Here is a 19,191-nt window from a genome sequence, read left to right as displayed (position 1 = left end):
CACCGCAACCAAAACACACCCCAGCCGCCACCAAAGCTTCAATCTCGACCCAAATCGCCCCTCAAGCACTGGATCGGAGACATGCAAGCCTTCCTCAAGGGCCACCCTCTGCCACCGCCACCAGATCAGAGAAAATGAGCGGATCGGAGCTCCTGTTCTTCCCTTTCAGCTTCTGTGTTTTTTTATTTTTTTTCTATGTAAAAAAATTTATCTTCTGTTGTAAATAAATTTGTACATCTTCTTTCTTCTAAAACATTTCATTATAATTTTGTATTTATTTTATTGTTGAATAAAATTTCTGGAATTCTGGTTTAAGAGCAAGCACTGTGTTGATTTCCTTCATTCTGTTTCGTTTCCCTCTGGATTCAGTTGAAGCAAGTGAGAGAAAATATTACTTTTTAATGTTAAGGAACCAAAAAGCAGAGTTCCTTGCACAAGGAACTCTGCACTGTAGTTAAGAAACTAAAACTGCCACATAGATCAGCTCCAATGCTGCAAAAAATAAGAAACGGTTCCTTAGCAACTCCAACTGGTCTAAGAAACCAGCGTTGGAGTTGCTCTTAGTGCGGTGCCAGTCGTGTCCATTTACCTAGTCCGGATTTTAAAACTGTTTTTTTTAAGAGAAACCACGAACGTAAAAAAAATAAAGTAACCACACAACCCACTTAAAAAACTAACGAGGCCCCAAACTCTTTTTTTAAAAATAGCCCAAGTACTAAACCCTAATTATTCAATTTCTCTTTTACTCTCAGTCACTGTTGATCATGTTCAACAGCCGTCAACTACCAGATTTGTTCCTTGTTCTCCTTCTCTCACTTTCTTCTTTCTCCTTCCCCTGCTTGCCCTCTGCCAGACTGCTCTCTTTCTCTACGACTATACCTTAAAATGCCCCTCAAAAGTTCCTCAAAAGTACCCTTGTCCAGAGGCCCTACCCACAATCAAAGACGGAGCCAGGCCAAGGAGCCCGGGCGGTGGCTCCGCCACACTCGGAATGATCTTGGGACATGCTTTCAGTTACTCACTTAGGTTCTTTTTTTTTAATAATGATACAATTACAACTACTCTTACTAGCATACCATCCTTGACTTCTCCACTGAGTCATGAAGCACTCCCACCAAAACCATCATTGGCATCAACAGAATCAATCCTACATTATGGATACTAGAGGTTTATACATGTATGTGTAGGTGCTAAAAAGTTCTTTCTTTTCCCTCTCTTTTTTGTTCAAGCTTGCATTTTGGTCCATAAGTTGAGGTGGTTGGCTTTGTAGGTTCACTAGGCAAGGGGTTTCTTAACTATTCATAAATGAAATCGGTTTCTTCATATTGGTTGAAGGAGTTGAAACGGATGGATCCGAAAATGGGTTGTTAAGACTTCTTTGATGTTAAAACAATGACATTGTGACTCTTGGGGAATGAGATCCGGTTTTGTAAAATGGAAAAAGAATCAAATTTTAATGTCGAAGATGCAGGTAGTTTGGTGATCGAAGAGGAGAAGAGAGAAGAAATGAGACTCGTTGGGCGAGAAGCTCGTGGCGGTGTGATTAAGGTGGAACTTGCAGTTGAGATCGAAGAAGATGGGCCTCTATGGTGATGCTACATGTTTGGGAAAAGGAGTGACTCTCAATCTCTCTTTGCTTTCTACTCCCTCTCTCGATCTCATCATCTCTCTTGTAGGTCTCTAAGTGATTTGGGTCTGTGATGGGTTCATATCTGTGTCAAGGGGTGACACGAAAGTGGGGAAACAAATGACATGATAATCAGCTTAGCATATAGAAGATTTGAAACGATGAGGCAGATCTTGTGGTTGTTGTGGTGGAGATTGAAGAGGTGGAGGTAGGAAGAGATTCTATTGGTGAAGGAAGGGAGGAGGTGGGAGAAGGGACTTAAGTGAATATACCATAACTTATGGCCAAAAATATGAAAACATTATTTTTAACAATATATCATTTTTCAGGTCACCTTGTGCAAGGTCACACAAAAAAACTAATGCATATTAGACAATTCCTAGAAGGAGCGAATTTGGAAGAGAAAATAGATAAATAAGGTATAAGATAGATAATGTGAAAGGAAACACATGGTGAGATAAGAAGAAAAGTGAATGAAAGTGAGATAGAAGAGAAAGTCAACAAGGGTAATATATAAGAAAATATATGTACTTGATTATTGTAAGAGGTGATATAACATCGAACGGGTAAGCCGAAGTTTCCGCCAATACCTTCTCTAACAATCACGAGCCACCATACCAAGACCACCTTTGAAGAGGAAACATAGACATCAAAGTTTACCTCTATTCGCAAGACTTAATTGAAGTTATATATGATTATGGAACACAAAATATGTTGAGATACGTCGCGTACTTGTTATTAGGGTTTCTTCTAAATCTCACACTCACTTTAACAATCGTGAATGAGGCAAGCTATGAAACCGTTCCAGAGAAGTGTTTAAAGAGAGGACCTAACCAAAATATATTTAACCATAATCTCTTCCGATTATAGGTCTATGAATTAAGACAAACATTGTAATTCACACTAATCACTATTACTGATATCTAAGTGCGAAAAAATGAATCACTTAATTAAATTAACTTTCTTTGGTACATTGAAAAAATTAATTGCATCTCCAAAGATTGGTCTATTGACGTCTCTCAATCAACTCTTACCACTTAAACTATCATCCGGGACCACTTAAATTAACTTAATTATGCATATATCATGGCACTATGGAAAAAATTCTGAACACTCGTACGCTATCAAATCATTATTCGTGATCAAATGACATTTCATTCCCACAATGCACTTAAAAAATAATGTCCAGCAGATTAAATAATTAAAGTGTCGCCTATCACAATTAAAGAAACAAAACCTTGTATTTGACTAAAATCAAATATCATCAAATTAAACCTTGTATTTTACAATCGCATAACATGAATTAAAAATACAAAACAGTGAATAAAAAACCTTGTAATCGTTTATGTACGTATGTGTTGCTACTTGCCTACTTGCTATGACGAAGAGGAATCCAAGAGGGTGCAGGAAAGATGATTGGTTGAAATTGGTTGACGAAAGTACGATGAAAGCTTGAGACAGACAGAGCCAACAGCACCCGCGTAAAAGTCGAGGGTTTTCTGCACTGCAACCTGCATTCTGCATTCTGCCACTGTTTTACTATGTTATGCCAAACCTCTCTTTTTTTTTACTTTCTCATCCTTTTTTACCTCACCTTTTTACCTTTTTACCTACAAGACATGGAGTGTGCGTGCAATACACACGCACTGGGATTGGCTATGCTAGCATCAGTTCTGAAGTAACCAATGGGCCCTGCTAGGGTGAGGTTTATGACACACCAGGGTGGGCCTCGAGTTTGGGTTTGGGAACTGAACCCCAATTTGTGGGACAAGCACTTGGGGCGGTGGAGGCTACAGGCTCTTGTTTGGGTAAAAAATGAAGGGGTCTAGACCACCTATAATAGTCAGTGATGGTAGTGACTTATTGGTTGGTAGGGGTAATGTATAGAAGACCCGATACTGACCAAAGTTCACTCAACCTACATGTTATCTGGTGTCTTTGGGTTTATTGATCGGTTTGAATTTACAAATTTGATCTGGTTAATATTTATAGTCAGGTTAAAGATAAATTCAATCTGTTCCATGAATGCTCTTGGTAAAAATGCATTCTATTGTATAGTTGGATTGTAACCTTATACCATGCATACAAAATTCAATATAAATAATCTAGTAACTATGTAGTTTTTTTTATATATAATCTATAATAAGATTGGAAATTAGAATTTTTATATAATGAGAAATATTTATAATTCCTTTATGAGATTTGAAATTGTCTTTCAATTTGTCTTTCTAGCCAAACCAAACTCGTCCTTTTATTGTCTAGTATTTCTTATACCTGCACCTTGTCGTCTTCAAGTCTAGAGACGAACTCAGATTTAAAAATTGACCAATTAATATTTAGGACTGGGTGAAAATAAAACATAACCATTTTCAATTGTCCCACAAATGCCCCTATTGGTTGGGAAGGAAGGGGGAATTGAAGAGAAACTTGAAAATGTTGGATAGTCACACAATAAATGTAGACACCTTTATGATAAATAAAGAAAAATATAATTACTAGAAGGTTAGTTCAAGTGCTAAGAGTTAGGGGACATAAAGATTGAGTGGAATGAAGAGTGAAAGGTCCAAGATTCAAATCCTGAGAAGGGACTAATATACTAATATTACTAATAACTAACATTTGCCTATAAAAAATGATAGTATAACCACAAGAGTATTAAAAAAGTAATATAAAATCTGGAGATAGAAAGAAAAATCAAATATATGCGAGATGTCTTTACTATTTATGTATCAAAAATGAGTATTAATATAACCACAAGATGTGACGTAATTGTTAGCTCTTCGTCCTTAACTAAGGAAAAAAAAGCGCATATTGTCATCAGTCGTTTACTGCTTAGTATGAACATATGGGGCCAAGAGATATTAATCATTGGTGTCGGGGGTGGATACCCTAAGGTCACAAAAAAAAGAGTATTAATATGTGAACATAAAAAATTAGGAGAATAAAGATTTAATAGGTAAATTCATGACAATTTTTAACAACCACAAATATTAGCCGCGGTTAGAATCATCACTGAGTTATGATATATTCACACCTCACTTTCTCTTCCATCTCTTTTTTCACTCATTTTTATTTCTATCTCTCTCTGTATTTCCTGTCACATCACATATCATATCACTTATTTCTCTTACTTCTCTTCACATTTTGAGAAGGTGGAGGTGGAAATGAATGAGGAACTAAACATTATTCACTATCCCTAATGTGTTGTCTAATGTAAATACTATATGGCCAGATTTCGTATGTTTAGCAGTCGTTAATTTTCCATCTAAAAATGAGGTGAAAATAGTGGTGGGGGACTGCTTTGAGTGATATCATCATGCAGCTTGCAGCCTGCATTGATTATGGTGTTGGTGGGTCAATTGGGCAGAGTGTGTGTATTTGGAATATATAGGTCACTTTGGCTAAGGCATGGCTGAAAGTACTGTTAATATCATTGAGGGTGATTGGGCATATACGTAAGCCTTCACCACGTGTTGCGATGGTAACTCATGGACCAACTGTTACATAGATATGTGAATAAATAATTGTGGGTCAAGATTTAAGATCCATTCTTCATATATAGTATAACTTTCAATAGGGTGCAACTTTGCTAGGTTCTTCCGATCCTTTTCTGTATTTTATACATGTTGGAAATGATGCAGCTACTCTGAATCGTGTTTATTAAGAACCAATTAAGCACCTGGACTTTAAAAGTCTACATACAACCTGGAATTTGATTTTGATGCTTCAATTGGATCTTCATTTATGCTCAAAAAAACAATTTTCTCTTTCGTTTACAGATCAGTGATGCCCAATCTCAAAAGGGATATGATGTGATCATTACCTATTTTTGGGAGTTCATTCTATTTTGAGCATGACACAATCCAAACGGAGGATAAGGCACGTTAATTATTCTAAGGATGAGCTTGACATAATCTATATTGAGTATATAATCATGCGTGCATACTAATAAGTGGCTATCAAAACTAAATATTTGTTTCTCTTATAAAGGAGAGACAATATACTCAACCTCCTTCTTCTTTTTTTCCAAGGGCTATATCGAAATGTTAATTGGCACTCAAGATTCAAGAGTTTGATCTTATCAGTGGTCTAGTGGAGTTAGGCCACTAAAGCACGCCCTACTAGCCTATTTTTTGATAGTTGCCTTGTTTGTTATAAGAGTTTAAAATGAAATCAAATTTGTTAACTTTCATTAACCCTTTTTTAGCTAAGTATCATACAAGAGAGATTGCACAAGTTTAAAGGTTGGCTAGAAATTTGGCTTTTGTACCCTAGTAGTATAGTTTTTTTTTTTAAATTACAGTTTTGGGGTACTTTTTTATTTATTTACCAATCTAGTATAAATCGCCACTGTCAGTGGCGATTCTATTTATTTATTTTTATTTTTTTAAAGAATCGCCAATAGCATTAGCGTTTTCATTTTTTTTTCATTTTTTTTTTCATTTTTTATATAAATCGCCAACCATGTTGGCGTTTTCTTATTTTTTATTTTTGTTTTTTCAAACAATCGCCAACTATGTTGGCGTTTTTTACCTTTCTTTTTTAGCCCACACGTTTTTTTAATTTTTTTTAAATTAGTAATAAAAATGGTATTTAATCAATTGATGCTCACACACAATTTTGTGTCATTACTCACTTTTGCAGCACTTTGATAATAAATTATTTGGTCTACCGGCAAGTTCTCACCTAAGCTGAGAATTTGGCATGCAATTGGGACCTGAGTAAGATGGTCAATACTCTTCATCCTCAACTAAACTATGTAATGCATATGTTTATCTTTAAATATCGGTTCAAATATTTATGATTAAAGTGCTGCAAAAGTGAGTAATGACATAAAATTGTGTGTGAGTATCAATTGATTAAATACCATTTTAATTACTAATTTAAAAAAAATTAAAAAAACGTGTGGGCAATTAAAAAAAAAACAAAAAAGGTAAAAAACGCCAACTATGTTGGCGATTGTCAGAAAAAACAAAAACAAAAAATAAAAAATAAGAAAACGCCAACATGGTTGGCGATTTATATAAAAAATGAAAACGCCAATGCTATTGGCGATTCTTTAAAAAAATTTTAAAAAATAAATAGAATCGCCACTGACAGTGGCGATTTATACTAGATTAGTAAATAAAAGAAAAAGTACCCCAAAGTTGTAATTTCCAAAAAAAACTATACTACTAAGGTACAAAAGCCGGCTGAAATTTACTCATAAGTATAAAGGAACTTATCTCGTGAATATTTAGATTATATATGAAGCATTAATAATAAATTTGTGTTAATGAGCGAACTAGTCTTTTTTTAGCCACAATTGACAGCAATAACTAATTATCTCACTGTGACACGTTTACTCGAAGTTATAAATTGCTGACCATGAAATATGTTTCATTCTTATGGACGACGATCGAAGACTCACTTCATAGTTAAAGAATGAGGTGAGACTTATTAAAGTCACTAAATTACTGAAGGTCATGTTTGTCACAACATTACGGGTGGATTAAATTGTTGGCAATATAGCAGACATACAATTGAAAGCCGTCGGGGAATTAGTGAGGGCTAATCTGTAAATGTTGTAGGTAAAAAAATTCTGCAAGCATTAATAATAAGGAACTTTAAAGGTTGGCTAGAAATTTACCCATAAGTATAAAAGAATTTATCTCGTTAATATTTAGATTATATATGGAGCATTAATAATAAATTTGTATTAATGAGCGAACTAGTTTTTTTTTAGCCACAATTGACAGCAATAACTAATCATCTTATTGTGACACGTTTACACGAAGTTATAAATTGTTGACCATGAAATGTGTTTCATTCTTATGGGCGAGGATCGATGACTCACTTCATAGTTAAAGAATGAGGTGCGACTTATTAAAGTCACTAAATTACTGAAGGTCATGTTTGTCACAACATTACGGGTGGATTAAATTGTTGGTAATATAATGACATACAATTGAAAGCCGTTGGCGAATTAGTGAGGGCTAATATGTTAATGTTGTAGGTAAAAAAATTCTGATGAAGCCAATACCTACGACTTTCTGGCCATTAACATGACCGTAGGTAAAACTTCATTACCAGGAACTTTTAGTGGTTTCTAACGACTTTTGATTCGCATTTTTCTTATATTGTCTACACACCTCCTCACCGAGTTAGTAATGACTGTAGGACCACCCACGACATAGTAGAAATGAGTCCACCAATCATTCTTAACCCAAGAGAGAAAATCAAGTAGAAGTAATATGAAAATATCTGTACTTCATATTATCTTTGAGTTTACATAGAAACGCTCCTACATAGTAGAGCAATGAAATTAGGGGGAATGTTAGGAAGCTATTACTTATCTGTTGTTGATAAGTTTCTAGCTTCTAAGACATTAACTAACTATTAGAAACTAGAAACTGATCAATAACAAAAACTAATAGTCCTAATATTCCCCCCCCCCTTCAAGGGCAATAATACAACCAACTTAATTATAAATAAAATCATCTAAAAATCAATATCTAATTATGAACACCACCAAACAGCTTGTATATCTTTCAATCATAAAAATAGACTTCATTACTATATTACAGATTGCACCCCAAGCAGTAAGTACTAGCATCATATGGATATGCCAAACTAGAGAAATTCTGAGGATTCAACACTTGCCTTCCTAAATTTCTAACCTCTTTGCAAAGGCTCAAACCTTCATCATTTGAAGTTTAAATAAAACTGTTCTTCTTGGCCATCTTCACTACCATTTTCAGCCAGTACTGATTGGTGAACATAGGAATAGTGGCAAACGCATGATACTTGAAGTATGTGGCGTAAAAAACCGCCACAAATTGCAGGTGTAAGGTGTCTGCCATTATTCCTGGGTTCATCAATCATTTTTGTTTTTCATCCTCTCAAATTTGAGTGGTTCCTTTATCACACACTCTCTAGTCCAATTTAGCCTATTCCACTCCTCTGCACATTACAGATTTTGAATGATTCAAGCACTGTGTCACACTCATCAAGTATAAAATGCCTTACATTCCTTAAAGTCTTAAAACAAGGTCCTTGTAGTCAGAGCAAGAATCATAACAGGGGTGTTCCAAGAACAATATGGAAATTTCATTCTTGAGCAATTATTTTGTGAATGTTGATATAGATACCTCCAGAGAAAACAAATTTTATTTCAGGAAGATATGTGCTAAACCTCTCAAATTCATTGAAAATTGATAAGTTAGTTCCCTTGTGTGGCAAAACTAAGAACAAGGGCTGCAACTTAACCAGGAATAGGATCAATATGCTGACGTGTTGATAGAAAAATTAAAAGCAACAATCTTTTTACATGTTTTCCAACATCTACATGATTCACAGAGTTTTCATCAAAACAACATAACTTGTTGTATTTTAAGGGCTGCGCCTACCGTGAGTCAGTTTCAAACTGACCCACAAACTGACCCACGGTGGTTCAGTTTGACTATATGAGTGGTAAGACAAAAATAGCCTTCTTTACTTAAATTTTTCCATTTTTCTCCTTCCATCATCGCCAACACACTGACTTTAAAATAACCAGGAATATATATTTTAAAATGAAAAGCAATATGGTATTTCTCAATCTAGCATAATGGTTTGGTTCATTACAATCAGAATCACATGAATGAAATCTGAGTTACCGCAACAGCATGTATGGAAACAACTTTCATGTTTTCAATTCATCATATTTGAGGTACTCAAAACTACAGCCATAAATCTGAATTTTTCACATTTGGAAGACGCTGCACACCCTTGCTAGAGATATAGTAAGATATTAACAGAGATCCAAAACTTGAAGATTAATTTATATTGCATGATAAAATTAAGCAGAACAAGACTTGATTACTGGAACAGGTTTGGTGGTGTCATACTAGAGCAAGAGGGTTCAGATCTGGGTAACGGTGGCACCAGATCTGGCTCAAGGAAGGAGAAATTCCTGGGTTTGTGAGGAGGAACTCACAGCAGAGAAGGAGAAGAGATTGAGACATTTATAGATCGGTGAATATTGATAACTCTTCCTCCCTCTTTCCAACCCTCAATTCAATCATCTTGTATGTTAATCCTTTATCAATCGCTGCACACACCAAATTTCCCATGCCATGTCCGCGTCGATTCGCCATCTGCGCGCTCCTCCTTGAGGTGGCGGTGGTGCGGGTTTGAGTGTTGGATTGGAGGTTCAGGTTTCCATTATTTCTTCTCCACCTTCTAGTACTGAATTTGGGGCTTCTGATGGTGGGTTTTATGCTTTGGATGGTGGTTACGGTGGCTGGGCTTTGTGATCGGGCGGATCACGAGAGCGGGGCTGCTGATCGAGGAAGTGAAGCCGATGTGCTGGGTTGTTGAACGGACCCGGGAGGGGCTCCTGCAAGGGACTCCAATGCCAAAGTGAGTAGGGGAATCGAGTAAAGGGGTAGCTGAAATTGGAGAGCATAACCTACCTTAGAGTGAGTGAGCTGCCCCCCTTATATACAAGTTGGAGTATTAGGGTTGGAGCCATGCAACGTCATGCATGGCTCGTACTGGTGGGTCGAGGGCCGTTGGATCCCTCTGCTCCCTCTGCGATTTGCAGTGATCCAACGGTTTAGATTGCCTAGGGGGCCCACCATCCAACCACCCTAATTCCGTAGGGTGGTTGGCTTAGGTCAACCCCTAGGTGGTGGGGTCCATGTCCTCGGGCTGGGGGTGAGCGCCGTCCCGCTCGTGGTCGAGTCCACTCGGGTGATTCCCTTCTCTTGGTCGTCCCAATTGGGCCCCACTCGGGTGATTCCCTTACCTGGTCGTCTCGCTTGGTGACACCCTTTCCCTGGTCGTCTCGCTCGGTGACACCCTTTCCCTGGTCGTCCCAGAACAGTAGCCCCCCAGCTCTAGTCCACTGAGGTAGTGGGCTAGAAGCTTCCGGTCAGGTCCTCGTGGATTTCCCTACGCCCTTTGGGTCGGTCCCTGTCAGCCCTTACCGGAACAGTTGCCTCCCAGCTCTGTCTCACTACATGAGTGAGGCGTGAGCTTCAGAATCTGCACGTACGGTCGTGGGGGACGATCGTCATCCCCTTTGATATGGGACGGTCGGAACCCCCCATGGACCCCGGGAAGGCCTAGTGGGACGACCGGCCCATCCATGGTCTTGGGACGGCGAGGTGGCCCCGAATCCAAACGTTTCGTAACAGTAACATGAAGTGACGTTTTGGCGGCGTCATTAATGCGTCTGACAAGAAATGGCACGCGTTACGTCGTTTCATCTCCCCTGCTGATTGGGTGGTAGCTTTCCCGCCTCCCCTAGCGTCATCATTACAGACGTAGGGTTTGGTGAAGCGTCGCTTCCCATTCCTAACTTTTCTTATAAAAAGGGGGCAGAAGGGGTTTCATTTGCGTTTTTCCCATTCTTCTGCACCTCAAGCTCTCATCTTTTCCTCCTTTGAAGCTCTCCATTCCGACGTCGTAAGGCGCAGCTTCCCGGCGGTCGTCCTTTATTCCCCGGTGATCGTCCTCTTCTTGTTACTTGGTGAGTTCTTCTCGACTTCTTCCGCATTTTATTTTCTTCTTCTTCTTCTCGTCTCGTCCTCTAGGGGTTCTTAGGGTGCGTCTTTGCGGGTGGGAGAGGGTTGTCTCTTCCCCCCCGTGCGGCGGAGGGACGGTCCGTGGGCCGGTCCTCCGGCACTGGGTGTGCTCTCCCTGCCGGGGACAAAGGCGGATCCTATTGGTTTTCCCCTTTGAGTCGTGGTCAATAACTTGAGATATTGAAACGACGCTTTCCCCTGTGCAGGTTTAAGCATGACCGGAGCCGAAAAGAAAAAGGGCAAAGCGGTCCGGGGAGGCTCCAAGCCGAAGATGAGCAAAGATGCTCCGAAACGGAAAAAGATCGATCGAGAAAAGTTGCCTCACTTGGAAGGTGACCGAGCGCATTTAGACGACTGGTGTCGGGAGATACTGGGGATCGAGTCCTGTTACGCTAATGAGGACGAGGGGCACTTCCGGCGACAGTATTATCTGTCCGAGAAGCAGATCGGTCCAGGGCATGACGTTTTTGCGCCTGGCAAGAAAGAGAGGCTCCCGCAGACCCCCCCATTCGGCATCTACATGCATATTTATACCATGAAGAAGGTGAAGGTAAGGATGCCATTAACCGACTTTCAGGTTTCCGTGCTGCGGCATATGATGGTGGCGCCTTCCCAGCTTCACCCCGGGGGCTGGGGTTTCGTGCGCGGTTATGAGACCGCCTGCGCGCTTTTTGGGCAGGTGCCGTCCCTGCCCCTCTTTTTTCATCTTTTTGCGGTCGCCCATACCCAGGGTCACGGTGATCACGGCATGGTAACTCTGAGGACGGTGTTCCCAATCTTCAAAGCCTTTGCCGATTCGTATAAAGACTTCAAGGACCAATTCTACCGGGTGGCGCCGACCTCGCCGCCTCCGTTCTGGTGGTTCGAGCCGGGACCAACGGGTAGGATGCGGGTGCGGTTCCCACTGGCCTGGAACGCGGCCCACTATCGGGAAAAGGTGACCTCATTCAGTTTCTCGGACGAGGGGGCTCTATCAGCGGCCGATTTGGAATTCAAGCGGTTGTTGATGGGCGCCATTCGTTATGTCATGGAAGGGGACAAGAAGGTCTCGGTTCGTCCCCTTCGATGCTATGACCTGTGTACCTACATCGTTCGAAGGAACGCTAAGTTGCTACGTAAGCTACTTATTTGTAATGCCCTTTCCCGTTGCCTTTTTCCCATTTCGAGTGCTAATGTTGTTTTCATCGTTGGGCAGGTGGCATGGCGGACATTGACAGGACCTTGCTGGACGCGCTGCAAGTTGAAGACGGGCAGTCCACAGACGAGGAGGCGGAACAAGGGACTGATGCTGTCCAGGGGGAAGAGGGGCATGTTGAAAATCAACCCCAGCCCGACCGGGAGGATGGGGGCGGGGCCGTAGTTGGGGGGACCTCCGATCCCGTCCAGGAGCAAGGACGATCGGTTTCTGAGGAAGAGGGTACCCAGGGCCCGGCCTCGAAGAAGCGCCGAGTGGATGACCATCAAGATCATGCTGATGGTGAAGTGCAGGGCTCCGACCCGGAGCGGGCAGTGCCCGTCACCGTGGTACCCCCGCCTGAAAGGCTTTCCATTTGGGGTCCTAGGGCTGGCAACTGCCGGGAGCACCTGGCGCAGATCGACGAACTCGTGCTGACGAAGAATGACCAAAAGTACTTGGGCGATCGGGAGCCTGCCGGACTCCTTAATTACGTTCTCCGTGCCTCGCTCAAGACTGCATCTGCTGTCAGGTATCTCCAGTTGTCAACCATTCCGGAACAGGAGGAGCTCAGGGAGAAAGTTGAGAAGGATGATCAACTGATATCCTCCATGAACAAGGAGCTGGAAGAGGGGTGCTCTGCCATCGAAGAGCTAAGCAAGTCGCTGGACAGCCTGAAGCTTGAGAATGAGCAGCTGAAGAAAAAGGTTCAGGACGATGAGAAGGCTCGTGAAGATCTGGAAGGGCGACTGAAGTCTGCGGAGGGGAAAGCTGAGACCGGCGCGGCTCGTGTGAAGGAGGTAGAGGCTGCCTTGCTGAAAGAGCGAGAACAGGGTGCGGCCGTAAAGAAAGGGTTTGAGGTCAGGATCGCCTCTCTGGAAGCTGACAAGAAAAAGCTGACGGCCACCGTGTCCAAGATTAACAAGGCTTCTTTCAACAATGCGGTGAGTCAGCTTTCAGTTGTTAACCCGGGCCTGGAGACCGGTCCGGTCGGGTATCGAAAGGTGGTCTCCGAAGGCCGGATCGGAACTGTGGATTCCAAGGGGAAGTTTACCCCAACCTTCCCGGAGGAGAATGCCCCTTGAGGGGGTTGTAATTTTTTTTTTTTTAAGTGTTCTGAGCCGTGCGGGGCTATTGTAATCGTTTGTAATGACAATCAATGTTAATGAATGCACTACTTGGTTTGCTTTAGTTCCGATCTATATTATTTGACGCGCCCGGTTGGGTCTTGTTATTGTCCCGGTAGGACTTTTTATTTTTATCATTATTTTTTTTTTGTGCGGTCGTATGGTCATGGTGCCCCGAGGGCTTTAAGATTCCATGCCCGTGGGTCCCTTCGTGTCCAACGGGTCTTTTGATTTGTTGTGCCCGGTGGGTCTTTTAATTTTGTGCCCGGTGGGTCTTTTAGTTTGGTGCCCGGTGGGTCTTTTATTTTCGTGCCCGGTGGGTCTTTTAGTTTGGTGCCCGGTGGGTCTTTTATTTTGTTCTGATCGGTTCGATGAAAATAGCTAAACAAAACGCTCCTGCTTGATTCATTAAATAACGCAAGTATGCCCGTCGGTTACAAGAGGAGGATTGAAAGTAGCTCCTTGATCCTAGACTTAAGAAAATGAAAGAAAAACAGAAAACCGATTCCAAACGTTTGATTGACCGCGCTAGCTGTAGTAGCGGTTCAAGTTGGCGGCATTCCAAGTGCGGGGGATTTTTTCGCCCGAGAGCTTCTCCAACTTGTAGGCGCCGGTGCCGGTTGCTTCAGTTATTCTGTATGGGCCTTCCCAGTTGGCGGCCAACTTGCCTCGCTCGGTTCCTCGGGCTCCGATGCTGGCGTTGCGGAGGACTAAGTCCCCTGGTAGGAACACGCGGTGGACGACCTTCTTGCTGTAGCGGATGGCTGCATGCTGCTTCGCGATCAACTCCCTGCAATTGGCAACGGCTCTCCTTTCGGCGAGAAGGTCCAGGTCTTCATTGATGAGTTGGTCGTTCTGTCCCGGGTCGTGGCCCATGGTACGAGCGCTCGGCTCTCCAATCTCTGCTGGGATCACCGCCTCTGTGCCGAAAGTTAGGCGAAAGGGGCTCTCCCCAGTCGTAGAGTGCGGCGTTGTGCGGTATGCCCAAAGGACATGATCGAGTTGCTCTACCCAGTTGCCCTTAGCGTCGTCCAGCCTTTTCTTGAGCCCTCTAAGGATTACTCGGTTTGCCGCTTCGGCTTGTCCGTTCGTCTGGGGGTGCTCCACAGAGGTGAAGTGGTGCCCGTCTACGAGCTCCTTGAACCCTTGGGAGGCAAACTGTGTGTCATTGTCGGTAATAAGTACTCCAGGTACCCCGAATCGGCTGATGATGTTCTTGTAGAAGAAGCGTTGTATGCGGGCCGAAGTGATAGTTGCAAGGGGTTCTGCTTCAATCCACTTGGTGAAGTAGTCTACCGCGACGACCAAGTGTTTCAGCTGTCCTGGCGCGGTTGTAAAAGGTCCCAAGAGGTCCATTCCCCATTGGTGGAAAGGCCAAGGGGAGACCATAGTCGAGAGCCGTTCGGGTGGGGCTAAGCGGTGGTCGGCGTGTTTCTGGCATGGGTCACAGCGTTTAACGTGGTCGGCTGCGTCTTTCTCCAGGGTGGGCCAGTAGTAGCCGGCCCGGAGGACCTTTCTCGCCAGAGAACGCCCGCCGGGGTGGTGGCCACAGCTGCCCTCATGGATCTCGGCGAGCACATACTCTGCTCGTTCCTTTGATAAGCACTTAAGAAGAGGAGTGGAAAATCCTCTCTTAAAGAGGTCTCCGTTCACCAAGGTGTACCAGGAAGCGTTCCTAGTCAGCTTCTTGGCTTCCGACTTGTCGGGTGGTAGCCAGCCCGTTGTGAGGTTCTTAACAATAGGGGTCCTCCAATCGGATCTAGCACACACATGATCCGCAAAAGCGGGTAACACCTCGGTCGAGTATGGTTGTGGTGTACTAGATCCACTTCCCTCAGCTTGCTCAAAATCGGTCCAGCGTTGGGCATATGAATCTCGTTCATCCTCAACAATCATATTATGTAATATGATGCATGACCTCATGATGATACCCAAATCAGTTATGTCCCACAAGCGAGCTGGTTCACGGATGATTTTAAAACGAGCTTGAAGCACTCCAAATGCACGTTCGATGTTCTTCCGACATCCCTCCTGATGTTTTGCAAAACACTTATCGGGTTCACTTTGAGGAAGTCTAATAGATTTGACGAAAGTTGGATAAGAAGGGTAGATACCATCAGCTAGATAGTATGCCATATTATAGGGACGTTGATTCACGATGAAATTCACACTTGGAGCGTTTCCCTGTTCCAATTCATCAAACACTGGTGACCGATCTAGAACGTTTATATCGTTCAACGTTCCCGGACATCCAAAAAAGGCATGCCAAATCCAAAGATCAGGAGATGCAACTGCTTCAAGAATAACTGTGGTGGTTCCCTTATCCCCTCTAGCAAATTGACCTTCCCATGCTTTAGGACTATTTTTCCACTTCCAGTGCATGCAGTCAATACTCCCGATCATGCCTGGGAACCCCCGCATTTCACTAAACTGTAGTATTCTTTGCAGGTCCTCTTGGGTTGGTGCTCTCATGTACTCTTGCTCATACAATCGTATGATTCCTTTACAGAATCTACGTAAACACTCCAATGCTGTAGTTTCTCCTATTTTGATGTACTCATCGACTGCATCTGCTGCCACACCATATGCTAACATTCGCATTGCTGTGGTGCATTTTGCTAAGGGCAATATACCTTCTTTCTTCGCTGCATCAACTCGCTGGGTGAAGTATTTATCACTACTTGAAAGGTCCGCAACGATTCGAAGGAAAACATGTTTTTGCATCCGGTACCGGCGACGGAATATTCCATCGTCGTATGTAGGCTCATTGGCAAAGTAGTCGTCAATTAGCCTTTGGTTTGCCCCTGCATGATCTCTACTGAGATGTTTTCTACCACGAGGTGCACTATCCTCCAATATTAGATTTCGACGATCCCTAAATCGGTTGAGTATATAAGTGTCTTCTCTCTCACTTTTTTCAAGGTATGCTTCGAGATCAAACTCTGGTGGATCCATTTTTTGTGAAATTTGAAGTAGATGGGAAGAGATACATTGAATGGTGGATCTATGAGTCCATATATATAGATAAATTGAATGGTGGACACTGACGGATTCGAAATAATATGAACTATAGTTAATTATCGGATAAGGACTAGATTCGAATTGAGTGATACATATTCAAACTCGGTAACCCATACATTAAAGCCACTGACAACATTGACAAATTATTAAAGTAAACAGTACAGACTTGACACCACTTGAAAATTAATAAAGCAAACACTACAGACTTGACAACACTGACAAATTATTAAAGCAAACACTACAGACTTGACACCACTTGAAAATGAATAAAGCAAACACTACAGACAATTAATTTCCAAAGAGCTCTTGGGACAACCGCTTCAACAGCTCTTTCTTGTGGTCACTGAGATGCTCCTCTTCACTTAACTTTATAAATAATTCCATTTTCTTAGCTTCAGTCTCCTATTTCCTCAATTTATTAGCCTCTTGTTGCATCGATGCTATCTGCTTCAATTGTTCAACCTCTATCTCCTTGACTTGTTTGTATTCAGCCCAATCTTTCTCCATCGCCTCCAAGGCAGCTGTTGTGCTCTTCTTTTTACCCTTTTTTTTAGCTGCCTCCTTACCCATTGGACGGGGAATCGATCCTATAGAGTTTGAGCCACATGCATCACTCTCGCGAGATCTCTTAGATCCACTACTTCCTGAGCCAACATTTCCTCCTGCTTGACTACAGTAACGTGGTTGATCACGGAGAGCCTGCCATTCTGCCATCAAATTAAATTGACCCTTCTTCCCATCTGCGTATAATTCTTGCGCTTGGGTCAAAATATCATTCTCCGACCAACCGCTTCGTTGCATACGCTTAGCGCCATCATAAGCGCCAATCCATTTATTTATTTGCTTGTTCATATAATTATAACGGTTTCGGCATGCATTTCCATCCCGCGGAGGATCGAATGAGCAATGCTGATTACAATACTCAGCAATTTGACCCCAAAATGTTTCTCCTTTTTTGTTTCTCCCGACAACACTGTTTGTTCCATATTTAAGCCACCCACTAATTAACACGATATTTTGATCAGTGTTCCATGCTGGTAAGTGACTTCTCTTGCTCGTAGGAGTTGAATCCTCTTCATTTGGAGTGGCTTCATTACCAGCTGTCATGCCACCAAGAGTCATTTGTGTTGAAAATTCGGGAAATTCAGGTGCACCATCATTAGACGGCGGTGTTGGAGATGAATATCTGAACATAGATCCATGATGGGGATGAGGACGTTGGTTGAGAAATTGATTTGGATCTTGAAAATTGTTGGGATTTTGGTAGTTGGATTGATTTGGATCTTGATAATTGTTGGGATTTTGGTAGTTGGAAATTTGATTTGGATGTTGATAATTGTTGGGATTTTGGTAGTTGGGAAACTGATTTGGATGTTGATAATTGTTGGGAATTTGGTAGTTGGGAAACTGATTTGGATGTTGATAATTGTTGGGAATTTGGTTAGAAGAATTCTGGGTGTTGAAATGGTACTTGTTGGGATCCATTTCAAAGCAAAGGGGACAATAGAAAGATAATAAGATGATGGAAAACTTGGTTTTTTTTCTGTGTCCAAATCAAACGAACCAAGTCTCTATTTATAGAAAGAAAAAAATCATGAATTTTGGTAAAAAAATTATAGGCTTAATTCCAGTTTGGGCCCCTGATGTTTCAAGAATGGGCGATCCGCACCCCCCGTGTATAAAAGTTGCGGTCAAGCTCCCCTTTGTTACAAAACTGTGCTAACGAAGCCCTTCCGTTAGCTTCCGTCTGTTGACCAAACGGAAGTGGCTTACGTGTATTTTTAATTTCTTTAAACCTTTATTTTTTTTCAAAAACATTCCCTCTAAATTGACCAAACCCGATTCCCCCCAAATTTTTCCCAAATTGAACCCTAAATTCACCATTAGAACAAAGAGAAAGTGTGCGCCTTCAATCCCTCAAGTTCCTGGGTTTCTATCTCTGAATCGAACGGTTGCAGACCAAGATTCGTGCATGGCAAGGAGAGGGAGAGGTCGTGGACGGCGTGGATCGGCTGGAGCAAGGAATCCGAGGCAAACCCCTTCGCTGTCGAACAGTGAAGCTCCGCATGTGGTCCACACTGCTGGCCATTCGAGGTACCTTTTCCCTTCCTCTCTGTCGTTTCCTGTATATTTTATGGTTCAGGGTGTTTAATTTATTGCAATTTACTGTGGTTGTTGGAATCTAGATTGGCAACTGTACATATTTGGCATGGGGGAAAGTTTGTGACTCACCCTACGTATGACTATATTGATGGGGTCTGTGAAAGTGTTGAGAAGTGTGATGTTGATACCATAAACTCAATTGAGTTGGTAAAATTAGCCAGAGGTCTAGGTTACAGGTCCTTCAAAGTGTGGTACCTTCAACCTGGGTTTTCCCTTCAACATGGGTGCAGACACTTTTCAAATGATAGTGATGTGGTGAGGTTCTTGGATGAGCACATTGGGGCTGATGAAATTACATTCTACATTGAGACATTGACAGATGTTCCTGGATCTATATCAGGCTTGGTAATTGATGATGATGATGAGGTTCAGATAGTCCCTGGACCTGAGGTTACTCAACCTGAGCTTCTCACTGGAACTGAAACTGAGGTTGTCACTCCACCAGAGGTCACTGAAGTTGAGCTTCTCACTGGACCTGAACTTGAGGTTGTCACTCCACCTGAGGTTACTCAAGAGGAGTTTGTCACT

The sequence above is a fragment of the Lotus japonicus genome, chromosome 4 (assembly GCF_012489685.1).
Source record: "Lotus japonicus ecotype B-129 chromosome 4, LjGifu_v1.2".
Taxonomy (NCBI): Eukaryota; Viridiplantae; Streptophyta; class Magnoliopsida; order Fabales; family Fabaceae; genus Lotus; species Lotus japonicus.
This window is presented reverse-complemented; position numbering follows the sequence as displayed.